This window comes from Vulpes lagopus, chromosome 4 (genome assembly GCF_018345385.1).
Source record: "Vulpes lagopus strain Blue_001 chromosome 4, ASM1834538v1, whole genome shotgun sequence".
In the NCBI taxonomy this organism is placed as follows: domain Eukaryota; kingdom Metazoa; phylum Chordata; class Mammalia; order Carnivora; family Canidae; genus Vulpes; species Vulpes lagopus.
The window spans coordinates 101,804,578-101,831,474 of record NC_054827.1 but is presented as its reverse complement, the minus strand read 5'-3'; the positions used below and the strand labels follow the sequence as shown (position 1 = coordinate 101,831,474).

General features: G+C 43.2%; 1 long non-coding RNA gene across 2 annotated transcripts; it reads right to left on the bottom strand.

Annotated features, from left to right (window-relative positions):
- Positions 1–1,324: 1,324 nt before the first annotated feature.
- On the bottom strand, positions 1,325–24,379 carry LOC121490020. 2 transcript variants are annotated; one of them, XR_005987482.1, is made up of 6 exons: positions 23,676–24,379; positions 23,209–23,321; positions 19,470–19,571; positions 10,253–10,436; positions 9,685–9,750; positions 1,325–2,310 (listed from the first exon to the last, which is right to left on the bottom strand). It is a non-coding gene; the product is annotated as an uncharacterized LOC121490020 (long non-coding RNA). The 2 variants fall into 2 exon arrangements; XR_005987481.1 differs by having other exon boundaries at positions 19,441–19,571; positions 23,676–24,376.
- Between the last annotated feature and the right edge of the window lie 2,518 nt (positions 24,380–26,897).

The following is a 26,897-nucleotide window of genomic DNA, read 5'->3' as shown; positions in this document are numbered from 1 at the left end:
CTCAGGTACATAGAATTGGGTTCATTACAATCTTGGTATGACACACTCTTTCATGCACCCGTCCTCTTTTCCTTATTTAGTTAATAAAATTACAAATCATTTAAAATGTGTGCGTGCACGCACACACACACACACACACACACACACACACACATCTATGTAGTGTCTTAGTTTGGGCTCCCCCAGAAACAGCCCCTGAGACTGGGATTTGAGTGTGGGTGGTTTGTTTGGAAGGTACAGGGAAATCAGCAAGAGGTGGGAAAAGTTAGGAAAAAGAAAAGCACATTCTCTTTTTTTTAAGTTTTTATTTAACTTTTTATTAGCATACAATATAACATTGGTTTCAGGTGCACAATATAATGATTCGACACTAACATACAACACCTGGTGCTCATCACAAGTGCCCTCCTGAATCCCCACCACCTATTTCACTTAGCACCCCCTCCCCTGACCATCCATTTGTTCTCTATAGTTGAGCCTGTTCTTGGTTTGCCCCTCTCTCTCTCTTTTTCCTTTTCCCCCCACTTGCTCATTTGTTTTGTTTCTTAAATTCCACATATGAGTGAAATCATATGGTATTTTTCTTCCTCTGACTGACTTATTTCACCTAGCATAATACTCTCCAGCTCCATCCATCTTGTTGCAAGTTCGATATATATCTATCTCACATCTTTATCCATTCATCAATGGACACTTGGGCTGCTTCCATAATTTGGCTATTGTAGATAATGCTGCTATAAACATTGGGGTGCATGTATCCCTTTCACTTGCTTTTATATTCTTTGAGTAAATACCCAGTAACATGATTGCTGGATGATAGTTCTATTTTTAACTTTTTGAGACACCTCCACACTGTTTTCCAGAGTGGCCGCACCAGTTTACATTCCCACCAACAGTGCAAGAGGGTTCAAAGGAGTATGTCCTTAAGCAGTAGCCACAAAGGACAACTGAAGCTCATTCCCTGTGGGCAAACTGAGAAACACATGAGCCCCAGGAGTGAGGGAGTAGGGGCACTGACACACCAACTTCAGTCAGTCAGTGGTTGGTAAACGCTGGCAAGAGGGGGGAAAAGCCTTTGAGGCAAGAAGCATACAGTCTTGGTGGTTCCCATCTGGGGCACATGAAAAATTAGGATACAAAGCCATGTTTCTCAATCTTAAAAAAAGTCACAAAACACATTGCTACCCTTAAGGAGAATTTTAAAGCCATTTTCCCTGGGACACGTGGGTGGCTCAGTGGTTGAGCATCTGCCTTTGGCTCAGGTTGTGATCACGGGGTCCTGGGATTAAGTCCCACATCAGGGTCTTCACAGGGAGCCTGCTTCTCCATCTGCCTATGTCTGCTTGTCTCTCTCTCTCTGAGTCTCTCATGAAAAAATAAATTGTAAAAAAAAAAATTCCTAATTGCCCCCACCTCCATGAAATTTTAATACCACAGATGTATTGCAAATATGTTTATGTACTATGGCCCTGTAGGCGAGGGGTTACCATTAAACCATTATAAAATGTGTAAGAATTTTTGCCTCCTTATTAGAGTTCTCCAGAACTTATAGGATGTATGTGTATGCATGACTTGATTCTTACACATATTTATCTATACTCATATGTATGTTTATGAATATATTTCAGTATATTCGTATTTTTTAAACATATATAAAATAAGAGGCTCATGTGATTATGGAGACTGACAAGTCTCAGGACCTGCAGTTGGTAAACTGGAGACCCAGGAGAGCCAGTGGTGTAAGTTCTAGTCCAAAGGCCAGCAGGCTCAAGACCCAGTAAGAACTGATGTTTCAGTTTGAGTCTGAAGCAAGGAAAGAACCACATTCCCAGCTCTGGATAGTCAGCCAGGAGGAATTCCCTCTTGCTCCTGGAGGGTAAGCCTTTTTGTTCTATTGGAGTCTTTAACTGATTCCCCACTTTAGGGATGACAATCTGCTTTACTATCTTACCAATTCAAATGTTCATCTTACCCAGAAACACCTTTGAAGACCCAGAATAATGCTTTGTCTGGGTGCTCCAAGGCCCAATCAGATTGAACCTTAACATTAACCATCATGCTCCCCATGCACCCCCATACCACATGATTCACAGCTGGGGGAGATACTGCTTCTGTTGAGGACACATGGTCCAAGTGACCAGGGCAGGCCGTGGACTGCAGACCACATCTGGTCTTTTTGTATATCAGGCCCATAGCACCCAGCTCTTGTAGCTCTGTCTCTGCTCATTGAGGTGGCTGACCATTGGTGCTGAGGTAGGAAATCCACAGGAACAGAGAGAGGAGCACACTACCTCATTTCATTTTTCTGGGCTGAGGGGTCATGGGAGAAGAGAAAAAGCGATGGGAATGGTTGGAAGCAAATGATGAGCTTTCAGAATCTACCACAGCAGAAATGAAGCTCTGGTTTTCATTATTTTCCAGAATCTCTATGCAGTTTCAATTTCCCCAAAAAGAGCCCCGGCACAAAACAATTAGGCCCTGCCGTGGTATTTCAGTGCGGTTGAAATCAGCTCCTAGAGAGGATGTGAACATCCCTGTTGGTGCCTGAGCCCCACCTCAATCTCAATGAGAAGCTAAGTTCTCATGTTCCTGAGTTGAAAAGCAGTCGAACAGATGGCGCCTGACACCTTTCTCAGGAATCCTGGAAACCCACCAGTCTATCCACTGAGGTATGAAAAAGAGAAAAAGGGACCCAAAAAATGTGCAGAGAGAAAAATGACTGGAGTAGATGAGTCTAAGAGACGACCATGCTGCCTGGCATGTTGGAGGGACATTCTCTGCCATAAGCCAGGATTTTAGGAGCTGAGGTCGGGGTGGGGGTGGAAGGGGAACCTGTTCTCTCTCTCCAAGGTGGGACATATGACCACAGCCAGGGCTGAGGTCAAACAGCATTCTGACCAAGCTTGTTCGTAGGGGATACTCCTTCCTCCAAAGATTCTAAAGATGAGTTAGAATGAACTATTCCAAATTTGTGTGCTTGCCTTAACAGAATATCTTCCAAGTTCTAAGTGGAAGCTTAGCTTCTGAAAACAGGATCATCGAAAATGTGAAGAGAAGAAAAGAGAAAGCCATGCAATATGGCGCACTCACTTTTCCCACGACATACTACAAACATATATCTGGACTTTAACACTGAAGAGCTAGCAAGGAAGTTTCTTTCTGCTGTTTCCCTGATAGGATAAGAAAAAGAAATCTAAGCAAAGAATGTCTTTTGGCAGGGGGATACAGGGGTAGGAGTGGGGATGGGGGTCAGGGGGAGGGTGGAAGTTGAGAGGAATAATAGCAACTCTAAGTCATACCTTGGTGAGGTGTATATACTCACTTTTCTGCCAAATGGTTTCAGATTTTTTTAGATAAATGGGGGCAACGACTGTGGAATATAATCCAAGACAGTATACCACATTCTTTCCCCTTTTATTGAACTCGAGATATAATATCTATATTACCTTTGTCCTGATAGAAACTCATTGTTCAGCCTCAGTGGCAATTTCGTGGCTGATCACATAACGCTTAGTAGTATTTAAACCACTCTAGCAGAATTGCTCTGATTTTTCAGTTCCAACAAATTTAAGTCACTGTAGGAATCATTATAGGATGGATGCCTTGGTTGAGCATCTGCTTTTGGCTCAGGTGGTGATCCTAGGGTCCTGGGATCAAGTTCCGCAGGGAACCTGCTTCTTCTCCCTCTGCCTAGGTCTCTGCCTCTCTCTCTCTGTGTCTCATGAATAATTAAATCTTAAAAAAATAAATAATTGTAGGAAATCAAAAATAGAGGAGAGTCCTAGAATATGGAACCTATCATTGTTTTAGGGAGAGAATCTAAAAGAATATGAAGCCAAATCAGTCCTTTCGCCTTATAGAAGTGGAAACTGTCTCCAGAGAGGTCAGACAATTCACTGAAGGTTAGCAGCTGGCTGGTGACATACTGATGGGGAGAACCCACATTTCCTACCTCAGGGCCAGCCTGCTTATCCCCCGTAACACAAAAGGAGAAAACTACCCACAGGTTCACTGAAAAGCCCACTCAGTGGGACCTGAGACCACAGATTGGCATTCTAGGAAGTGTAAGATGGAAAGTATGTTCACACCATGAGAAGAGGAAACAGAATAGAAATGGTGCATATGGGGTTAGCTTCCCTCTGCCTCATAAAGAACTGTTCAATGGGGTCATGGGAAGGATCCTGGGTGATCTCCATGCCACAACCCTCCAAAGAACACAATCAAATCCAGCATGCCTGTTTGCAGATGCCTGAAGATCCAGAGTAAAGTTTTTACTCCGACATGTGCTTCATGTTACAATGAAAAAGGGGCTTTCTACATACACAGAAGTGACATAGCTTGTCCCCAATAAAGTCCAACTGCAGAACTGCGAACATGGTGGAAAGTAAGGTTACTTGACTGGCCAAGATCACCTGTAGCAAAGGGAAGCGTGGGAGTTGGCAGGACTGAGGATGCTGGCTACAGGAGTGGGTTTTGACAGGATCTTAGGACCCCTGGGTAGTCAGAAACCAAATTCAAAAAGGAATGCATCAGATCTTTTGGAATATAAAAAAAGAAATGTTTGACTTTTTGTTATTTTTATGCTAAAAATAAGAAATAGGGGTGCCTCAGTGGTTTGACTGGTTTAGCATCTGACTCTTGGTTTTGCCTTGGGTCATTGGAGTGGTGAGATCGAACCCCTAGTTGGGCTCTGTACTGAGTGTGGAGCCTGCTTGGGATTCTCTCTCCCTCCCTTTGCCCTCCCCACTGATTAATAAATAAATCCCTAAAACAAAATAAGGAATAAATTAACTTTTATGAGTACCTAATATGTGGACAGCACTACTGCTCTCTCTTGGCCAAACATTCTGAGTGTGTAAGGTACCAGGAGACCTGGGGGGTGAGAGGGAAGCCTATCATAACAGACTATACTCCAAGAACCAGATTAAGTGGCATGACACATGACAGCACCTAGTTGTAAGTAAATTAACTCTAACAACAATGACAACTGTGTATTCTGGATGTGCTAATATAAACCATTTGGACTAATGCTCCTTACTGTCATTTTCACATCTAAAAATGCTAGATAAAAATAGGTTTTTAAAAAACTTTCTTAAAATATCAAGGATTTGGCAGCAAAATTAGGAATTATAAGGTAATTAAAAATTGATGGAAAAGTGGGAAGCCTGAAAATCCCTTTGTTTCTAGGGAGTTTGCTGATCTAGGCACATAAGATGCATTAGATTTTAGTCTCTTGGGGCATGAGGAACAGAAATCAAGGCACTACAGACCCCTCCCCCAAGTAAACTGAGACCCCAAAGGGTTGCTCTCTCAAGTTATGAGTGATCCCGAGAGAATCACTCTTGTGTGGATTTGCAGCCCAAGGTAACATCACTGGGGAGGTCTAAAATCCTGATAGCTGTGAATTTCATTTGAAAGAAACTCACACTATAATGTTTTGAGGTACTCAGCAGAAACAAATGCAAATCTGCTTCTAAGGAAAGCCCCTTTCATCTAGATTTCAAATTCTTCCTACAAATAATTTTTAATGACTGTCAAAAAGCAGCACCCAACTAAAAATAATCAAGCACGTAGGAAAATAGGCACTGTAAATGAGAACAATCAGAAGCAACATAAAATAGAAACATCCAAAGTCTTCATGTATTGGCATTGTCAAACACAGATCATAAAGCAAGTATCCTTACTATATTTAAAGATTAAAGACAAATATTTCATATATATACATATATACATACACTTATGGAACAAGAAACTATAAAAAGTGACAGAAAATTTTTAAAAGAACCAAATAAAGTTTTTACGAATGAAAAGTACAAGAGTTGAAATGAAGAACTCAGTGATACATATAAAAACAGAGTAGACATAGCCAAGGAAATAATTTAATTAAATGGAAGAGATGTTTGGGAACATTTTCCAAAATATAGCACAAAGACACAAAAAGATGGGATATACAGAATAGAGGCTACAAGATATGGAAGGTAAACTGAAAAGCTCTAATATCTCATTAAGCAGAGTCCCTAAGGGAGAGAATAGAGATGGGGATGCAAAAGTATTTGACCACAGAATGGCTGAGATTCCATAATGAATTCAACAATGAATTTCAAGTAGTATAAATAAAAGAAATACAAGCCTAAATACATACTAGACAGCAACACAGGAAAAATAAATAAGTCATAAAAAGTAACTAGAGTAAAAAGATATGCTATGAGTCACAGACTCATAGCTGGCTTATCAACTGTGACAGTGGACATCATAAGACAGTTGAATGACACCGAGGGCCCCTGGGCTTAGTCCATTAAGCATCCAACTCTTGGTTTCAGCTCAGGTCATGATCTTGGGGTCATGAGATTGAGCCCCAAGTCAGGCTCCATGCTCAGCAGGGAGTCTTCTTGATATTCTGTCCCTCTCCCTTTGCCCCTCCCCTACTCTCTTTAAAAAAAGAGATAGTTGAATGACACTCGTAATTGGAGAAACAAAAATGGCTGCCAACCTAGGATTCTATACTCAGAGATGATATCTTTCAAGGGCCAAATAAATATACTTTCACAAACAAACAAACAAACAAACAAACACTGTTGACTTTACCATCAATGATGGTATCACTATTGTTAAAAGAAATTTTAAAGACAGAAAGAGGAGTGCCTGGGTGGTGCAGTTGGTTAAGCATCTGGCTCTTGGATTTAGCTAAGGTCATGGTCTCAGGGTCTTGAGATCCAGCCCCAATTTGGGCTCCGTGCTCAGTGGGGAGTCTGCTTGAGATTCTCTCTCCCCCTCTCCTCCTTTGAGCTCTCTCTCTCTCTAAAAATAAATGAATCTTTAAAAAAAGAACCTTCAAAGACAGAAAGAAATTGACCCAAAAAGAAGACAAAGAAGGAACAAAGAGCCAAGGAAGCAGAAAATTTGGAGCTAGTTCTAAACAAACATTGACTATGTAAAATAATAATAATAGTGTCTTGTAAGGTTCAAAAAAGGAAAGAGGTTAGAAGAAAACTGTAGTTGCAGCAGCTTTTTTACTCTGAATCCCTACATGATAACCAACAACTTTATAACCAAACTAATGATGAGATATCCCTCTAAACCTCTAAAATACAGGTGAGTATAGACAAAATATCAATGACTGTAAGATCTTTATGTTGGGGCAGCCCTGGTGGCTCAGCGGGTTTAGCGCCGCCTCCAGCCTGGGGCATGATCCCGGAGACCCGGGATCGAGTCCCACATCAGGCTCCCTACATAGAGCCTGCTTCTCTCCCTCTGCCTGTGTCTTTGCCTCTCTCTCTCTCTCTCTGTGTCTCTATGAATAAATAAATAAAATGGTTTTTTTTTTTTTTAAAGATCTTTATGTTGGAGTCTGGGAAGAAGAAAAAAAGAAATAACAGAATGACATTTCATACACCTGAGAATAACAGAACCCCAAAAGGAATTTACCTGGCACCCAGAAAGTCAATTGAGGATAGCAGTGAAAGTGGGAGGGGCCGTTACTGGGCGAGTACAAAAGTGATGAATTCTTAAAACTGGCCCTCTAAGGGTTTTCTTCTAGGACATGACCCCCATACCAGGGGAAAGTGCTCAAAGAGGAATTTAAATTGAGCCAGATAAGGGCACAATAGTTGAAGAAAAGAGAAGGTCTAGACTGGAGATGAGAGAGAGGACCTGAGACAGGAAATCTCAGAACATAAGCTATCTAATGTTTGACATCACATAAAACAACAGAAGAGGGCAGTTTATGAGGTTAACAGTATTTCCCAAATCCCATGTCTCAGCTAGGGCTGCCATAACAAAATTCCATAAACTAGATGGCTTAAACCCAACAGAAATTTATTTCTCCCAGTTCTAGAGAGCAGGATACCAGCAGACTGCTGACTTCTTCCTATGTCCTCATACAGCAGAAGGGGTGAGGGAGGTCTCTGGGGTGTCTTTTATAAAACCACTAATCCCATCTGTGGAGGCAGAACCCTAATGACCTAATCTACCAAAGCCCTCACCACATTAGAGGTTAGGGTTTCAACCCGTAAATTTTGGGAGGACACAAACATTCAATCTATAGCACCCTGCTTCATTTTAAAGTCATAAAAAATGAATTTCACCTAAAACTTAGCAGTAGCAAAGCCATTAAAGTCAAATCTTTACAAAATTAGGATTTACAACAAAATAAGGAACAAAATATTAAAAATATGCAAAAAGGTATGCCCACAAGATAAAAGTGTAATCTCCTATTTCAAAACAAGCTACACTTTTTAAGAAAATGATAAAAGATATGGAAATACATCAAGAATTAGAAAAACTTTAGGAATGAGGTGATATAAATAATTAAATAATTCGAAGCAAAAGAAAAATGTCATTTCAGAAGTGAAGAGTAAACCAGAGAGAATAAATAATAGAAGTTGAAAAAAGAAAAAGTTTTCAAATAAAAGAGAAAGAAAAAGGATAAAAAGTATTGGGAGAAAGTAACAAAAGTTAAAGATAGCAAAGACAACAAAATTATATGGCTAATAGAAGACCTTTAGAAGAAAGACAAGCGAAAGAAAAAGAAAGAAAGAAAGAAAGAAAGAAAGAAAGAAAGAAAGAAAGAAAGAAAGAAAGAAAGAAAATAAAAAAATAAAAAATAAAAAAAAGCCAAGCAAGGCAGAGAACAAATACTAATGAGTATAATCCAAGAAAACTTGCCTAAAATAAGAGGGGGGAAGAGGATTTGAAATTACACATCGAAAGAGGACATCATGTACCTATGAATATCTCCCCAAAGTTACTAATACTTAGAGATATTCTACCATAATTACTGGACTTTAAAGAAAAATATTTAAATTATTTGAGCATCCAAAAAAAAAAAAAAAAAAAAAGAAGAAGAATAGAACTCCTGAGAAAAGAATCCTAAGATCTGACTTTTTGACTGCAGTAATTATGCCAGAAAAAAAAAAAAAATCTAGTCATGTGTTTAACAAATCACGCCCCAGGATTTGAACTTCAAGTATTAAAACAAACTGTTAATATTCTAGATCTTAGGGAATATTGTTCCCAGGAGCCCCTTGTGAGAAACATACTAGATAGAGAGTAAGCTTCAGACAAGCAAATGACCCTCCTTCATGTGAGGGCAGATGGTGAGGATTAAGTTTATAGTAACGTGTACAACTAAGACTGAATGATGACTTAAAGTGGGTGAGCATAGACTGTAATGGCCATATGCTCTGACAACTTATAGTACATTTACTAGAAAACGGGGAGAAGATGAGGAGAGCATGCACATAAAGAGTTATTTTAATGTTTTAAATAATCATATTGATAGTACATTAGAATTTTGGGGTTATGTCAGTATTCTTATTCCAAGCCTTTTGTGTGTGTAATGTGGGATAAGACAAATTACTAATTATGGTCAGTTCTGATTACATGATCCTTGTATTCTTGAGAACCAGCATTCATGGTGCAGAAGAAAGGAGTTACAAGTGTAACATAGAAAAAGTCAAATGAAATCTGGGTAGTTTTTAATTTTGATTGGAAGAACCAGTATTGACTCGTGAGATGTTTGATCTTTAAATATGTATTTGTATAAATGGGTTATAGGAAAATGATGAAAATTGTAAAATGAATGATACACATCAGAATTACATAAACTCAATTTGTGTGTGTGCATGTGTGTGCACATATGCCTGGATGGCATTCAACTCTACTAAAAAGAAAGCAATGACTAACCTGCCACAGGAGCAATGATTATTCTTCCAAGTGTTGAGACAGGTGGTCCTGAAGCACTTATTTCTCCTAAAAGGAACCAAGACTTCTCAGAGGATTGGCTGAATCAGGTTTGGGGCAGGAAATACAGAAGGTGAGGCGGAAACATCTTGTCATATCGTATAGCAAGGAAGCTATTAAGGACTTCCAAGGTCGTGGCAAAAGGATCCAGAAACCAACCTGAACTCAGACTCCCATTGGGACAATTTGAGTTGCAGTAAAAATAATGTTTAAATGCATGAGTTTATAATAATACTGGAAAAAATTGGTCACCCTCAGAGGATGATAGGGAACTTAACTTGAAAACTACCAAGTAAAGGAAGACTTTAGCATTTATTCTGTCTTTCTATATAACCTGTACTGCTGGGTGACCAGATGGTAGATGGAGAAGTGTCTTCTTATTACAACTATTGAATAACAACAACAGAGATAGAATATCACCACTTTGCAGCCCCTGATGAATTAACAGATTTAGGCATTAAGGATCAATGACTGTTAACATAAAAAAACATGACAACTGGATATTACGTACCTCCTATGGTCTTGCCAAGGGGATTGAATCCAAATGTGATCCAGCTTCTGGATCCAGCTGCCCAATTTTCTGGAAATTGAGAGGTCCTGAGACACACATGCTATCATGATGATATGATTTTTAAAGTCCAGGCTGTGGGAAACGAAACCACTCATCATACTGCCCAGGTTCGTTGAGGCATAAACTGTAAGGAAAAGAAAAGGCTGGATGAAAAGATTGAAAAGAAATATAAAATAAAAGAGTTTTGATGGGCAATACAATGGTATAGTGTATAGGGTTGCACATTTGGTTGATAAAACTAGTTTTCAAAGAAATTCAAGAAAATGATAAGTGTAGAAACCAAAGTAGTGGTTACTTAAAGGGTGACGAGGGGGGTTGTAATTGGGAAGGGGGATATAAAGGTGCTTCTGGGGTGGCCAGCAAAATTTCATTTCTGACCTGAATGGTGTTTTAATATTTCATTAAGCTATGCATTTGCTTCCTGTGGCTTTCTGCGTTCTGGGTTTTATTTTGCAATAAAGAGTGTTTTAAAACAGATTGAGACCTTATAACAATGTTATATAAGGTTGGGAGGGAGCATATGGAGTTTAAGGTCTTTATATTGTCTGGGAACAAGGTAAAGATGCTGATTAACTTTAGACTTTAATACTCATGTTGTGGTTTCTAGAATAACGGTGAAAAGAATAGACATAGAATGTAGAACTCTCAATGCAGTAGAATAAGAAACTGGAATGATAAAAATAACCCAAGAGGAGGCAGTAAAGGGAAGAAGAAGCAGCATGGAACAGGTGTGACATGGGTTGATCTGTATCCCCCAAAAAGATACGTTGAAGTTCTAAACCCTGTACCCATGCATGTGACCTTATTTGGAAATAAGGTCTTTGCAGATGTCATTGGGTTAAGATGGTGTCATGCTGAAGTAGGATGGAACCTAAACCAATATGGCTCTGTCCCTATTAAATGAGAAAAGACCCAGACCTGGAGGGAACAGCCCTCCAGGGCTTCTTCTTCCCTAGAAAACGGGGAGAAGATGAGGAGAGCATGCACATAAAGAGTTATTTTAATGTTTTAAATAATCATATTGATGGTACATTAGAATTTTGGGGTTATGTCAGTATTCTTATTCCAAGCCTTTTGTGTGTGTAATGTGGGATAAGACAAATTACTAATTATGGTCAGTTCTGATTACATGATCCTTGTATTCTTGAGAATCAGCATTCATGGTGCAGAAGAAAGGAGTTACAAGTGTAACATAGAAAAAGTCAAATGAAATCTGGGCAGTTTTTAATTTTGACGGCAAAGGTGGAGATTGGAGCCATGCAGCTGCAAGCCAAAAGACCCTGGGCATTTCAGGGATCAGCGGCTGCCACCAGAAGTTAGGAAGAGGCAAAGAATGTTCCACGCAGTCTCAGAGGGAACGTGGTCCTGCTGTCTTCTGGCCTCCAGGACTTTGAGAAAATAGGTTTCTGTTGTTTTAAGCCATCCAGTTTGTGGTACTTTGTTATAAGCACCATGATAGTTACTTTTATGTATCAGTTTGACAGGGGCAGGGGGTGCCCAGATATTCAGTCAGTTACTTGGAATGTTTGCATGGGGTGTTTCTGGGTGAGATTAACATGTGAGTTGGTATACGGGTAGAGCAGATTGTCCTTCCCAATGTGGGTGGGCATCACCCAATCTATTAATGATGTGGATGGAAGAAAACTCTGGGTAAGGAAGAATTGTTTCTCTCTGCCTCCCTTTGAGCTGGCACATCAATTTTCCATGGCCTTCATGCTTGGAATCAGACTGGAACTTACACCATCAACTCTCCTGGGTCTCCAGCCTGCTGACTATACATCTTGGCCTTCTCGGTCTCCATAATTGCATGAGCCAGTTCCTTATAGTAAATATAAATATATACATATCCTTTTGGTTCTTTTAAAAATAAAATACAACCCAGACTAATATTGGTAGCCCTAGAAAACCAATATAAGGTAGAGTCATTGGAAAGCACAAAATAAGATGCCAAACTTAACACAAATACATCATAAAATATAAATGAGTAAAAGCTTCCATGAAACAACAAAGATAGACTTTTTTTTCATTTCAACTATATGCTGTTTTCAAAAAAAAACCTCTAAAACAAAAGGTCACCAAAAATTAAAATGAAAAGGTTGGAGAAATAACCAAAGGAAGCTGATGTGGCTATATTAATGGCAGATAATATACTATTTAAGGGCTATCGTCTTCCCAGAGATAAGATGATCACTTCACAGTGATAAAAAAATTGGATTCACCAGAAAGATACAATTTTTAAAGGTATATCCAATTAGAGTTATAGCCTCAAGATATAAAAGTAAAATTGGACACATTTTACAGAGAAGGAGACAAAGCTTCCATCACTGTGGGAAACTTTTAGCAAGAGGGATAAGCGGCTTAAAAATACTTCCAGAGGGGTGCCTGGGTGGCTTAGTCAGTTAGGTGTCTGCCTTTGGCTCGTGTCATGGTCCCAGGGTCCTGTGATCAAGCCCCACATTTTACTCCCTGCTCTGCAGGGAGTCTGTTTCTCCCTCTTCCTCTGTGCTCTCTCTCTCTCTCTCTCTCTCTCAGATAAGTAAATAAAATCTTAAAAAAACTCTTCTGGAATATATTAAAAGGTTAGATATAGTCTATACTATAATAATGCAAGCACAAGTAAATTAAAGACATTTGTAGAACTGATTTTTTTTTCTCCTAGCCTTAGTATGAGTTCTTAGCCAAACTGCAAGATGAACACAGTGGTGAGATAATGAGATCAGAAAAGACATCATGTTATAGTTTCCAAGAATAGTCTTTTAAATAAGGGTTTATATTTACTGTCCCTAATGATGAACATCATCCTAAGTGTGCATTGCTCCCCGTGACACTTGCTAATGGTAATATGAAGTCATTATGATTTGTTTGACACTTGAAACTTACATCCACTCTTTCAGGAAATGGTGTTGGAACAACTGGGTATTCACATTAGGGGAAGGGAAAAACTGTGCCCTACCTCAAAAATTTAAGGCCAGAGGGATCCTAGACCTTAATGTAAATGCTAAACCTAGAAGTGTAAAACTATAAAAACATAAGAAAATATCGTTCTGACCTAGAAATGGACAGATTTCTAGACACACTAGGCTATCCATTAAATAATTAATTGATAAATTGGATTTCATCAAAATTTAAGATTTTCCATCAAAAGACACCATTAAGAAAGAGAAGAGGCAAAGCACAGAGTGGGAGGAAATATTTGTACCACGTTCTAAAAAGAAATCGGATCCATAGTATATAAAGTACTCCTACAAGTCAATAAGAAAAAGACAACCAAGTTTTAAGAAATGGATGCAATAAGTGAATAAGCACTTTGCAAAAGAAGATATCTAAAGGACCAATAAATATGCATGCCATTTCTACTCATCAAGGAAATGCAAGTTAAAACCACAATGTGATATCAATAGACAGCAGTAAGAGTGGTTAAAATTTAAAAGACCAAGGTCAAGTGTTAGCAGGGATTAAAACAACTGAACTCTCATCTATTTTTGGTGGTAGTATAAACAGAAAAGCTGTTTGGTGATTTCTAAAAAAATAAATATACAGCTACTCTATGAAGCTTGCACAAGAACGTTTACAGCAACTTTATTTATAATTTCTCCAAACTGGAAACAGTCCAAATGTGTGCCAGTAGGAGAATAGATTAATAAATGGTGGTTGATTCATATATTTGCACATTGGAATAATACTCCACAGCAATGACAAAGAATGAATTATGGATATCTGCAACAACTTAGATTTATCTAAAAAACATTGAGCAAAAGAAGGTAGACACAGAAGATGTATGATTCAATTTATATAAGGTTCAGGACAGGTTAAACTAATCCATGGTGGTAAAGGTCCGAATAGGGGTTCCTACTTTCTGCAAGTTCCAGTTTCCCCTGGAAAGGGGAACACAATGGAACTTTCTGAGGCTCAAGATATGTGTTATATCTGGATCTGGGTCAGAGTTATACGAGGGGATACATAAATAAAAATTCATTGTGCTGTACACATAAGACTCGTGTGTTTTAGTGGATGTAAATCAACAAACATCTAGAACATGAAGATAAGCTTCTACAATTTTCTTAGCAATCTTTAATGAGACAGTCTAAACTTTAAAATATTTCATTAGTTGTAATGATAAAGTTTAGACACCTCTTCTAAGGTTTTTGGTGCAAAAGCCCCAAACTCATATATCATATGTGAATTTTTCTTCTTGTCATATAAAAATAGCAGAAATACATAGAAAAAGTAAAGACAAACTAAAATGCATTCATTTGTCAGCAAATACTGCTGAAAGATATAGAACATATTGCTGAAGATTTGGGACTACAAGTATTTGAAAAATATGCAATATGGATCATTGCTATATAGTTAGATGAGAGCACGGTGTTATTTTACACATATCAGTTTATGATATTTGCTAAATTTTGTTTCAATGATGAAAACATGAGGAATTTTGTTGTTTAAAAGCTGTTAAAGGAAAGATATAGCAGACATATTCTCAATAGCACATGAATTTATTAAAAATGGTGTTTTGTGGAAAAACGGTAGATGTAACCACAGCAGGGATGGATGGCTGCATTGATTGCAATTTTTAATACAAGTTCCAGGGTTGGGTTTCAGAGCCAGCGCTATAAATGAAGACCATTCACTCACAGGCAAAGCACTGCATGAAAGAATTGAAAGGCAAAAGTACACAAAAATGATACAAGGTGTCATCAGTACAGTTAATTTTACGAAAACAAGAAGTTTAAAGTATAGTCAAATTTATACACCATTACAGTGCCAGGTGGTAACCTTAAGAAACAGATGTCTTTTTTGACAAAAAGAAAAATTCTCCAAATTTTCTGACCTTTTCTGGGATGACAAGTGGCTTTCGATAATATAGGCTATATAGGAGGTAAAACTGAAGAAAGAAACAGATCAGATTGGGGTAAAGATGCTCCTTGGAACAATGAATTACAATATAATTTGAAAGAAACATGCTACTTAGAGATCATTTTGAAACTGATGTTTTTAAATGTTTCCAACATGATCCAATTTTATTTTTTTTTCCAGTTTTAATTTTGTTACAAAAACAGATACGTAGCTGGTTGCTGTCAGGCTAAACTCCACTAGGTACATATTTTAAGATTTAGAAACAAAGGATTTATTTTCCAGATGAAATATTTAGTTGGGTTTTGTACCCAATTATTAAAAATATAAAACTGCATTGTTTAATGGGTGTAGAGTTTCAGTTTTGCAAGATGAGCAAGGTTCTGGAGGTTGGTTGCAAAAACAGGTAAATGTACTTAAAATTACTGAATTGTATGCATAAAAATGGCTAAGATGGTGAATTTTATGTTATGTGTAGTTTATCACAATTCAAACTATAAAACTGGGACACTTTCCAATTCAGTTTCAAGAATAACTGATTAACATCAAAGGAGATAGAGAAATACTAACCACATTTCATAAAAATTTTTTGATCAGTTGATAAGTGGGATTGGAAAACGAGAGTCATGATTCACTATGACCAATGATGCCTGTCTGCTGTTTGGAACCAGGCATCTTTTAGAATTATCTGACACAGCTCAACAGTTATTAAAACCAAGTCCTCAAGTAAACTAAATTTAGAACCAGGCTTTGACATTACAATATTACAGAATGGTAAACCAATGCGGCACATAGCAAAATATTTTTAATTCATATCACTCTCTAACAATGGTAATTTATGTGCAATATTTTAGTGATAAGAGATTTTTAGTATTGTTAGTAAAATAAAAAATTAACTTAAGCCACATTTAGCTATTATTCATCCTTTTAAAAGTCTATTTTGTGATGGCTTATGGTAGGCACAGCTATTATTATTATTACAGTAGAACATGATGCACATTTGAATAAACAGTCACACTCGTATATATATAGAGAGAGAGGCTGCATGCTCCCAATATTTTCCTGATGAGGGTGCTCAGTTAAAACACTCTGAGCCCCTCACTTGGTCTGTCACTAACCTCCTCCTTAGTTTTCCTCCTCCACATCCCTCCAGGCGCTTGGCCAGGTGATGCTTTAAGTGAGTCAAAGGCCAAGGAATGGCTGTATCCCAGTGGCCCAGGGTATCTTAGGAAGGCCTGGAAGTTTCTCTCTTATATCAAACCAAAACCTGCCTCCTGGAGCTTCTGCTAATTGATTCTCATCCCTGATCTTAGAGTCTACAGCACATGTTGGCTCTTGCTTAGCTGGAGTGCCCTTCAACAGGCTTGTAGACCATGACCCTACCCTCAGACTGGTGTTTTTAGAGTAGATTCTCACTCATTTTTGGTTGTCCAACATCTCACCTCGTTCCTAGCAGCACTGAGTCTCTTCCAGGGTATTACCTGAGAAGCCTCTTTTTAGGAGGAGATGACTACCACCCCCAGGCTGGGCCTCTCTGTCCAGCCTCAGAGCAACTAGGGAGCATGCGTGTGAAGTTCCAGCACTTTGCATCTTGAGTAAGGGACACAAAGATGGGACAGTTGGAGCTCATATCTTTCCCCAGGGATCCTTCTTTTTTTTTAAGATTTTATTTATTTATTCATGAGAGACACACAGAAAGAGGCAGAGACATACACAAAGGGAGAAGCAGGCTCCCCACTGGGAGCCTGATGTTGGACTCCATCCCAGCATCCCGGGATCATGACCTGGGCTCAAGGCAGATGCTCAACCACTGAGCCATCCAGATCCCTACCCCCCAGAGATCCTTCTAAAGGTCTTATGTGCCTTAGCATGATATCAACAAATTCAGACATATCTCTAGACTTCCTGTTCCTTTCTCAATAAACAACATCACATGTGGCTGAAATCTAGTAGTTATTCTTGAGTCTTTCTCTTTACACTCATCTAATCCATCCATACTGTCAGCTCCACCTCCAAAGAATGCCTTGGGTCTGGCCACCTCTTCCTTCCTACTGTAACAGCTCCCTCACACACATCATTGCTGAAACCCCTCCAGTAGCCTCATACCTGGGCTTCCTCCTTAGGTCTCTACAATCCATCCTCTATCCAGAAGTGAGAGTAATTCCTTCACCATGTAAAGCAGATTGCATCAACCCCATGTTCAAATCCCTCCAGGAGCTCACCATTTCACTCAACAGCCCCAGTCCTACCCATGCCTGTTCCACCAGCAGTAACCACACCAGCCTCCACTCCATTGCTGGGAGTGCTCTTCCCCCATATTTGCATGGCTCCCCACTCTCTTCATTCAGAGTTCTTCTCTGATGGCTTTGTTGGAAGAACATGCCCATCTCCCCAACTAAAATAGAATCCTTGTGCTCTCCATACCCTAGGCTTCCCTAGTCTCTTTTTCATGAACTCTCCCACCACTTTTCATTCTGGTTATTGCTTATTCCTGCAAGGAATGCCAGGTCCATGAAAGGAGCACACCATCCAAAGCACTGGAATGATGCTCAGCACATAATAGGTACTCAGTAAGTGTTTGGGGAATGAAAGAATGGATGATTCCTGCTGTCTGACTGTGTGGAGCCATTTTGGTTCCTAATTCCCAAGCCTGGGCTTTCAGCCTATGATGGGCTTCTGAGCTCAGAGAACCTCCCAGTAAATGTCCTTCATGTTTGAGCTTGCTAGAGTTCCCTTCTCACTCACTCCCATGAGCCCTAATTCATATACCTTTTAAAAGCAAATACCCTCGGGCACCTGGGTGGCTCAGTGGTTGAGCATCTGCCTTTGGCTCAGGTCGTGATCCTGGAGTCCTGGCATTGAGTCTCATATCAGGCTCCTCACAGGGAGCCTGCTTTTCCCTCTGTCTATGTCTCTGCCTCTCTCTGTAGTGTCTCTCATGAATAAATAAATAAAATCTTAAAAAGAAAAGAAAATACCCTCATTTCTTTCAGATACTCTTCATAGTGTCTCATCCTACCCTTGAGATGGAAGGTCAACAGGAATAGGGCCATGAGGGTCCGCCATGCCCTTGGCAGAGGTGTGGGAAGATCTACGGTGGGGGAGGCAGAGAGTGGGAGTCCCACTGATTTTAATTCCTGTCCCCTCCAACACAGCCACTACCTTCCTAGGCCCAGCTAGCATCACCTCTCCCCCTGAACCCCCACAAGAACTTCCGCCCCAAACTCTTCTTGTAACTCTGGCCCGCTCTGAGTCATGCTCCACACCGCAGCCAGGGACCTTCTTAAAACGTGAACCCAACATGCCACCCACCACTCAAGGGCTTCCTGGGCTTCACAGAGCTCTCTGCACAAAGTTCTGTCTGGCCCAGTGGCTTTCAGCCCCATCCCACAGCGCACACATGCAGGTCAGCTACTCTGACCTCCTCCTAATTCTCAGATTCCTGTGCTCTCTCCAGCCTCTGCCCCTTTGCACATCTTGTTCCCTCTGGCCCACCTTCTTTCTCAACTCAGATATGGGGTTCACAGAGCAGATGCTATCAGCGCCCACTGAATCCTGGGGCTTTGGTGCAGGGGTCCCTCCCTCAAGCACCAGCTTCTCTCTGCGGGTCCTCTGGCTGCAGCCAAGCATTCAGTCAGGTCTCCGGCTTCAGGTTGGAAGTGCTGGATTGGGGAGGGACGCTCACCTTTCAACCAAAGAGGGACAGAAGTTGGTGAGAAACACCCAGCTTGCCACCACCACTCAGTGGCAGGACACTTGTGGTCTACATGGTCTCCAAGAGTATCCTCAGCAACACTGAGCTCCAGTTGTCCGTGGTGATCAGAGTCCCATGATATGTCCTTTGTTGTCTTTCTTCCCTTGGGTCACTCCCTTTCTGTATTCACTCTTCAGAGGAACTGCTCAGATCCAAACCCAGTCCCAGGGGCTGCTTGGTGGTAGGGGAACCCAGGCAAAGACAGATCCCCCCATTATATGCTTTACAGCACCAGGTACTTCTCCTTAACAGCATCGTGTGTAATTTTTTAAAAAAGATTTTATTTATTCAGGAGAGACACAGAGAGGCAGAAACATAGGCAGTGCCCCTACCATGTGTAATTTGAACTAATATGCTTTATGCTTGCTCTGTTAAATGTCTGTCTTTCCAAAGGACCAAGCTTTGGAAAGACTGGCAAATCCAGTCTGTCTTGCTCCTTACAGAAGTCACAGGCCCCAGCACTCTGCCTGGCACCTGGCAAATACTCAGTAACTACTTGATAACCGAAAACACAAATTACCTGGGCATGGGATGGAAATCTGGTCTTACCCACTTCCTCTCTGTGTGACTCGGGGCAAGTGACAACAGGATCTCTGTCGGCTCCAGTTCCCTCTGCAGAAGATTAAGCTATGATGGTGGCCACTCAGGCTGCTAGAGGATAAAACAAAATCCTGTGTGAAAGAACGTAGGAGGGACCCCTGGGTGGCCCACTGGTTGAGCATCTGCCTTTGGCTCATGTCGTGATCCTGGAGTCCCAGGATCGAGTCCCGCATTGGGCTCTCCACAAGGAGCCTGCTTTTCCCTCTGCCTAAGTCTCTGCCTCTCTCTGTGTGTCTCTCATGAATAAGTAAATAAAATCTTTTTTAAAAATTAAAAAATAAAGAAAAAGAAAAGAAAGAACGAACATAGGATATAGCAAATGCTCAGTAGCTGGCAACCAGTATTACCATCTGAGGTCTACAACAGACTTGCAGAGGAGAAGCACCTGACAAGCAAATGACAGTGCTCAGGGCCAAAGAATCAGTGGAGGAAGACAGCTAGAAGGGAGGACACATTCTGGATATACAAACACCTGTTCAGGTTGGTTTTTACCTGGTTTTACCTGCTCCCTGCTCATGTGGTGGGGCATGAGGTTAGAGTGTTTTTCAGCAAATGGACACCATTGATTGACCTCAAAGGACAATTTCACTTCAAGTGCCTGCCTCTAAATGGGATCCAAAGTTTCTACCCTAGTGATGGGGACAATGCAGGATGGGGCATGTGCACCCTGGAGCCACACCCCAGGCAGAAGGTGGGCAGCTTACCCACTTCCCAGCCCTACTCTTGGGTGCCCAGCAGCACCTCCTGTCCTGATATAGGACATGCCTCAACTGCAGATTTAAGGGCAGGAAAGCAACACTTTGGAATTTATCCAGTGAATGTCCTCAAACTTGGCTGTTTGAGAAGTGACCAAAGGTCCATGACATCTAATAATTTGCCAATTTGATTTGAATTGCATCAGATTGGTGAGAGGAACAAATATTCATGCAGTTTGGGACCAAACCTAGTCAATAGCCTGGCATCCACTGCCATTATGAGTTTGTAACTTTTTTAGTGTTTTGTGTGAGATAATTCTCATTAGGCGTTTGTAGAGATCTTTAGTTCAGTAGGACTTTATTTTATTGGTACATTAACTTATATATCAATATAACAGTACAGATATCCACTATTACATATATTTTTTAAAGATTATTATTTTTTTATTTGAGAGAGAGAGAGAGAGCACACAGAGGGAGAGAGGGAGAGGGAGAGGGAGAGGGAGAGGGAGAGGGAGAGGGAGAGGTAGAGCAGCAGACTCCCCCACCGAGCAGGCAACCCCATGCAGTGCTCCATCCCAGGACCCTGGGATCATGACCTGAGCCAAAGGAAGATGCTTAACCAACTGAGCCACCCAGGTGCCCTCGCTATTACACATATCTGTATGTATTTGTATTGTCATGGCATTTTGTTATGTATTAATTATGTTTATCTTATTATACATTATATCATTAAAGCATTTTGGTATCGCAGGACCCTGAAGATTTCTAAAGATCTTCAGACACAATCCTTGACATCAAGGTTTTACTCTATCATTTACAGTCAGCTAGCTGACTTGAAAGAGGAGAATCCTAGGTCCCGTATATAACTGGAAATAGTTCTAGATACTTCTCCCCTGTCTGACTAGTAAAGATTCTTTGCTGCAAAAATGTTCGCCATTAAGGTTTTCTCTCTAACATCTTTCTGATTGATGGTGCTACATAGTCAAGGAAGAGTGAACATCTGTTATTCTTGCCTACCTGGCATCCCTAGCCTCTTTTAATAAAAGAAACTCTCATTCTTCTTTCAGGGACCCAAGTTTTCCTAGACCTGATCAATGAGGACTGAAAAGGGTCAGTGAGAGAGCCAATCCGAGAATAAAGTCATCGTGGAGAAAATTTGAGCTGAGATATAAATAAGCCCAGTCCAGATAATATTGTGGAACCTCGGATCAAGCCAGGTCTGAAGCCTTCCTCTTTCTATTATCAGTTTCATGAGCCAATTAAAAATTTTTTTAAATTTTTTTATTTGGGAGAGAGAGAGAGAGAGAGCGCGTGTGCTCTCATGAGCAGGGGGAGGAGCAGGGGGAGAGGGAGAAGCAGACTCCCCACTGAACAGGGAGCCCGACTCAGGTGCTCGATCACGGGACTCTGGGATCATGACCTGAGCTGAAGACAGATGCTTAACTGAGCATCTGGTTAAGGTGCCCTTTTCATGAGCCAATTATATCTCTTCTTGCTTAACCCAGTTTGAGTTGGGTTTCTGTCTTTTGCAAAAACAGAGTCATGACCAGTACAAAGAGCCATATCTGCCCTACCTTTAGAAGGGAACCATAGGGCTTTGGGAATTTAGGCAGATGACCATCAGGAGATCTGCAGGTGACTGGTTCTTGTATCTAAAGGTATAATCAGCCCTACCTGATTGTGTTCCACAGTCACCCCAAAGACATATGAATAATAGCAATCATTCATATTATGGAGGCAGTTAAAACCTCCACTCCTATAACAACACTTCAGCTCAGCACATAGGACTATTTATGATCTCTTCTTTTCCTCCAGGCTGCCCATAATCAAAAGGACACAGGAATCAGAGTCTGGTCCTGCCACATACTGGCTGTGTAACTTTGAGTAATTTGCTTAACCTCTCTGATTCTGAATTCCCTCTACATGCAACAACTATCTACATCCTAGGTTTTCTGTAAGGATTCAGGCATGTACGTAAAAAGCCTTGAGTAATCTGTCGCCTCCAGCTGGCACTCAAACAGAGGTAGCTGATTATACTATTCCCTAGACATTTATTGATCTCCTTTTGGATGCCAGGCTCTGGGATAAAGGTTTTACAAGCATTATTTCACTTAATGCCCCTCCCCCACGGCAACCACCCTGAGAGGTATGCCCTAGCGTGCTCCCCATGGGCCACTGTCTTCAGCTCTTTGCATATGAGAAAATCATCCAATCCTCCCAATAGCTGGAGCAAGGAGATTAAGGGGCACGGCCAAGGCTGGATTACTCTTCCTCGGGCCTTGCTGGGTAGCAGGGTGCCACTGCCCCTCTAAACAGGGCAGTCCCTGAGATGATGAGACATCAAGGATTCAGTTATAACTTCCCCTCCCAAGTGCGGTAAAGTGTCCCTTGGACTCCACCTGCCTCAAAACATAGAGAGCAGAATCCAAGCAACTGAATGGAACCAAATGGAGACTTGGGAGTTTAATGGTGGGAAGCACTGCAGGAGGAGTGCAGAGTGGGGACTTACAGGACACGGCTGGATGGGGTGCTAGCCGATCTGGCAAGGGACAAGACAGTAGTCATGGCTGCCACATTCCTGATCCTGTCAAGGACCCTCTCTGGCTCCTGTAATGAAGACTTGAGCTCTGGATATCAGGGCAAACCCAGACAGTGCTTGTTCTCATTGAAGCTGGGGACCAATAAAACACTGACTGGAAAAGAAATGGTCTACAAGATTTTCTTGCTCTAATTTTCCCACAGAAATATACTATGTAGCAAAGCTTCTTGGAAACCTGGAAACCCCCCAAAATTGGAAGAAGCAGCTTTTCTCTCTTTTCTCTCTTTTACGATTTCATGAAGAGGGAGATAGAGGAAAAAAACACATTTCTTGGATATGACTTTATTCACACAAACTTTCTTTAAAAAAAAAAAAAAGAAAAGGAAGAAAACCTGGCACCAGTTCATCTAAGCATTGAAACTGTCACTCCATTGACTCTTTAAAAAGTTACCTGTAATTGTGTGGCCTGGAAAATTAGTTTATCTCCAGATGAGGAAACCCAAAACTGGTCTTCTGGGTGGAAATTATTGCCCCCTTCTCCCCAGGAAGCAGATGGAATGAACCCTGGGAAGGGGCAGAGCTGTTTCAGGTGGGACGCCCAGCCAAACAAAAGGGCCCCTACCTGCCAATCCCCCCAAATAGAAAGTTGAAGTTAGCAACAGCTTTCCCCCGCCCTCACCCTGCAGGCCCCTCTTCGGGGCCCTCCGTGCAGCATCAAGTACTAGCAGCAGGCTGCCCCCGCCGCGCCCCGCCCCGCCCCGCCGCGCCCCGCCCCGCCCCGCCCCGCCGCGAGGCCGTTCCAGCAGAAGCTAACGCCCCCTGCCTCCCCTGCCTCCCCTGCCTCCCCTGCCTCCCCTGCCTCCCCTATCTCGGGGCTCGGTCCCGCCCCTGGGGAGCACCTGCAGCCACCAGCCTCACCTCCACAGGTGGTAGCTTTCGCCTGTCTTGCTGGGGAAATGCAAATCACGCTCCTGTTTGGGTTCTTTTTAAAAGATCTTCGGAGAATGATACATCTTTACTGGAGCTTTTATTCGGAGGACTCACTGGCGAGGTAACTGGGCTCCTAATGGTGGGCCAGGCCCTGGCTTTGAAGTGTGAAGGGCCACGGTTCAAATCCCAGCTTTGTCGGTGCGACCTGAGCCTCTGGGAGCGAGGCGGAGCCCGGCGGGGGTCACCGCTGCCCGGCTACGCGCTGTGACGATCCGCCCAGCGGGGCGCGCCGGGGCCAGCCCGCTCGTGCCGCGGCCGGGCCCGCCCCCGCCTCCCTGCCGCGCCGCCCGCTCACCTGGGACGCCGCCGAGCGGGCGGGCGGGGGGGCGGGGCGCCGAGAAAGGAGCCCCCGGCGCTGCTAAGCCTCCTCGGGCAGCCCGCCGACCTTCCTCACGCAATTTGCATCCCGGCGGCCCCTGGAAGGGACGCCCGCACCCGCTGCTGCCGCAGCAAACGGGTCACATGAAGCCGACACGGCAAAGTCACACCCTCCACCCGAGCCCGTCTTCCGAGTTGCGGCTTCGACTGTCGCATTAAAAAAGGCGTTGTTTTCTCCCTCTCGCGCTCTGCCCCCGCCCCCGCCCCCGCCCCGGCGCGCACACAAAAGAAGCCCCGGAGACCGCGGTACCGGAACCCCGGGCTTGTTTACCGCTTCGGGCGCCTCCGCGAGGCGCTGCCCGGCACCGCCACCTGCCGGCGGGAGACGGCACCGCAGCGGGGGCCGCCAGCCGCCGCGGGCCGATGACCCAACGCCGCAGGCATCCGAGGATAACCTTTCCCCTTTCTTTCCAAGACCAAATAAGGGGGCGCTTCCCCCGGCTGGCGGGCCTGCGGCGGTCAGGCCCAGGGGCGTGGAAAGGACGGTCCGGGGACGCGGCGGACGGTCGGCGCAACCACCGACCACATTGTTCCCGTGGCGGGCGGCGCTCGCCCCCTGCTCGGGCGGGCACGGCCCGGGCCCTGGCGGGGCGCCCCCTGTGCGCCCCCTGTGCGCCCCCCGCCCCGCGCCCCCCGGGCAGCACCGCGGGGCCCGCCGCCCGCCCCCGGAAGGGGAGGGCCGGGGAGCCCCGGCAGCGCGCCCTGCAGTCCCCCGACCCCGCGGGCCCCGAGCCGGGCGGGGGGCGCAGCCCGAGGGGAGCCAGGCCCGGCTGCCGGGGCTCGGAACCCGGGCACCAGCCCCGACGGAGGGAGTCGCCGGGGCCCACAGTGTTCGGTCACCGCAGAAACCGAGATTTGACCTATATTTTCAAATATGGCCCCAACTCTAGTTTTCCTTCTAGAAATCAAAGTGAGAGAGGCTGACCGGTTAATTTTCCTACGGCTTCGCCTTCCGGGAGGCCATCCAGAGGCTTGGGCAAGGCGGGAGATCCCGCTGGCTGGCGCGCGGACGCCGTGCCAGGGTCTGGGGCACCCTGGGCCAGCAGGCCGAGGCCGCCCGCTCCGGCCCCCTGCGCACCACAGGCCCCCGCCCCACTGAGGCGGACCACAGTCGTCGAGATCTTCAGTGTGGGGGATCCCTGGGTGGCGCAGCCGTTTAGCGCCTGCCTTTGGCCCAGGGCGCGATCCTGGAGACCCGGGATCGAATCCCACGTCGGGCTCACGGTGCATGGAGCCTGCTTCTCCCTCTGCCTGTGTCTCTGCCTCTCTCTCTCTGTGTGACTATCATAAATAAATACATTAAAAAAAAAATCTTCAGTATGTTCACCGTTTGGCTATCTCACTCTACTTCTCTAAGTTTTATCCCAGGTAGGTAACGGGGAGTACTATCCAGATGATGGTCACAGACCTGCTTGTGACAGCAACAACAGTTGGCCGTAATTGAGCATCTACTCTGTGCTGGAAACGGTTATAAATGTTTTGTGGAGGGACGCCTCCCTGGCTCAGCGGTTTAGCATCTGCCTTTGGCTCATGTCATGATCTGGGGGTCCTGGGATCAAGTTCCGCATTTGCCTCCCTGAGAGGAGCCTGCTTCTCCCTCTGCCTATGTATACTCCGCCTCTCTGTGTGTCTCTCATGAATAAATAAATAAAATCTTTTAAAAAATGTTTTGCAGACATCTGCTCACAACATCCCTCCGCAGTGGGTATTACTAATAACCCCGTTTTATAGAGAAGGAACCTGCACTCAGAAGTTGGATTTCCAGTGAAGATCGCCCAGCCAGCGAGTGGGAGAGCCAGGATTTATGCTTGGACTGTTGGGCTCCAGAATCTGTGCCCTTGACCGCAACACTAAATGTTTATCAATGGGGATTTGATTAATTTAGAGTACATCCGTATAATGGAATACTCTCCAGCCACTTAAATGGTGATGTAGATTGGGAATAATTGGCATGGAAAAATGTCCATGACATATTGTTGAGTGAAAACAGCTGGTTAGACAACAGCGTGCATAACTGGTTCCCTGCAGCTGTGCAGAAGGGCACGTGGCAGTGCTAACTGTGGTCACCTGGAGGTGGTAGGATTTCAGGTGGTGAATTTCACAGGTATGTTTCCTGTATTGTTGAGCCCTTTCTGGAAATGAATGGATATTATTTTCTAGTAAAAAGAGGTATTTTATTAAGAAAAAAAAAAAAGGAAATGGCATTTCTCTGACACACACACACACACACACACACACACACACACACATGCAACCACCGTCAAGGCTGTCCCCAAATCCTCCCTTCTCCAGAAAGCCTTCCCTGATCCCTACTGTTGGAAGTCACAGGTCCCATGAATGAGAGTTTGTGTCCGGGCAGATATTTAGCTACATGAGCACATACCTATGCCACCAGGTAACCCATACATTCAGAAAGGGAGCTACAAATTGTTGAACTTTTCCAGTATGCCCCTTAGTACCTTGCATAGCACTTTACCCATTGCAGGGTTCAAATAGTTCATCTCTAGATTGGTATGAACTGACGATGATGGAACAATCCACAAAAGAATGAATGGCATAGCTGGTTGATATCTGCTGCTTTGCACACAGTAGGTGCTCCTGTTTATTAAGTGAATGAGCTCCGAGCTGCTCAGCCCCAAGTGGCCCTTCCCCTTGAGAAATCAAACTGAGCTTCTTCTCCTTCCTCAGAGACTTCCTGTCTCCCAGGTTATTAATCACCTATATCAGACAACCCCTCAGGAGGAACTGGCTCTGGTTAACTTAGTGGGAAAG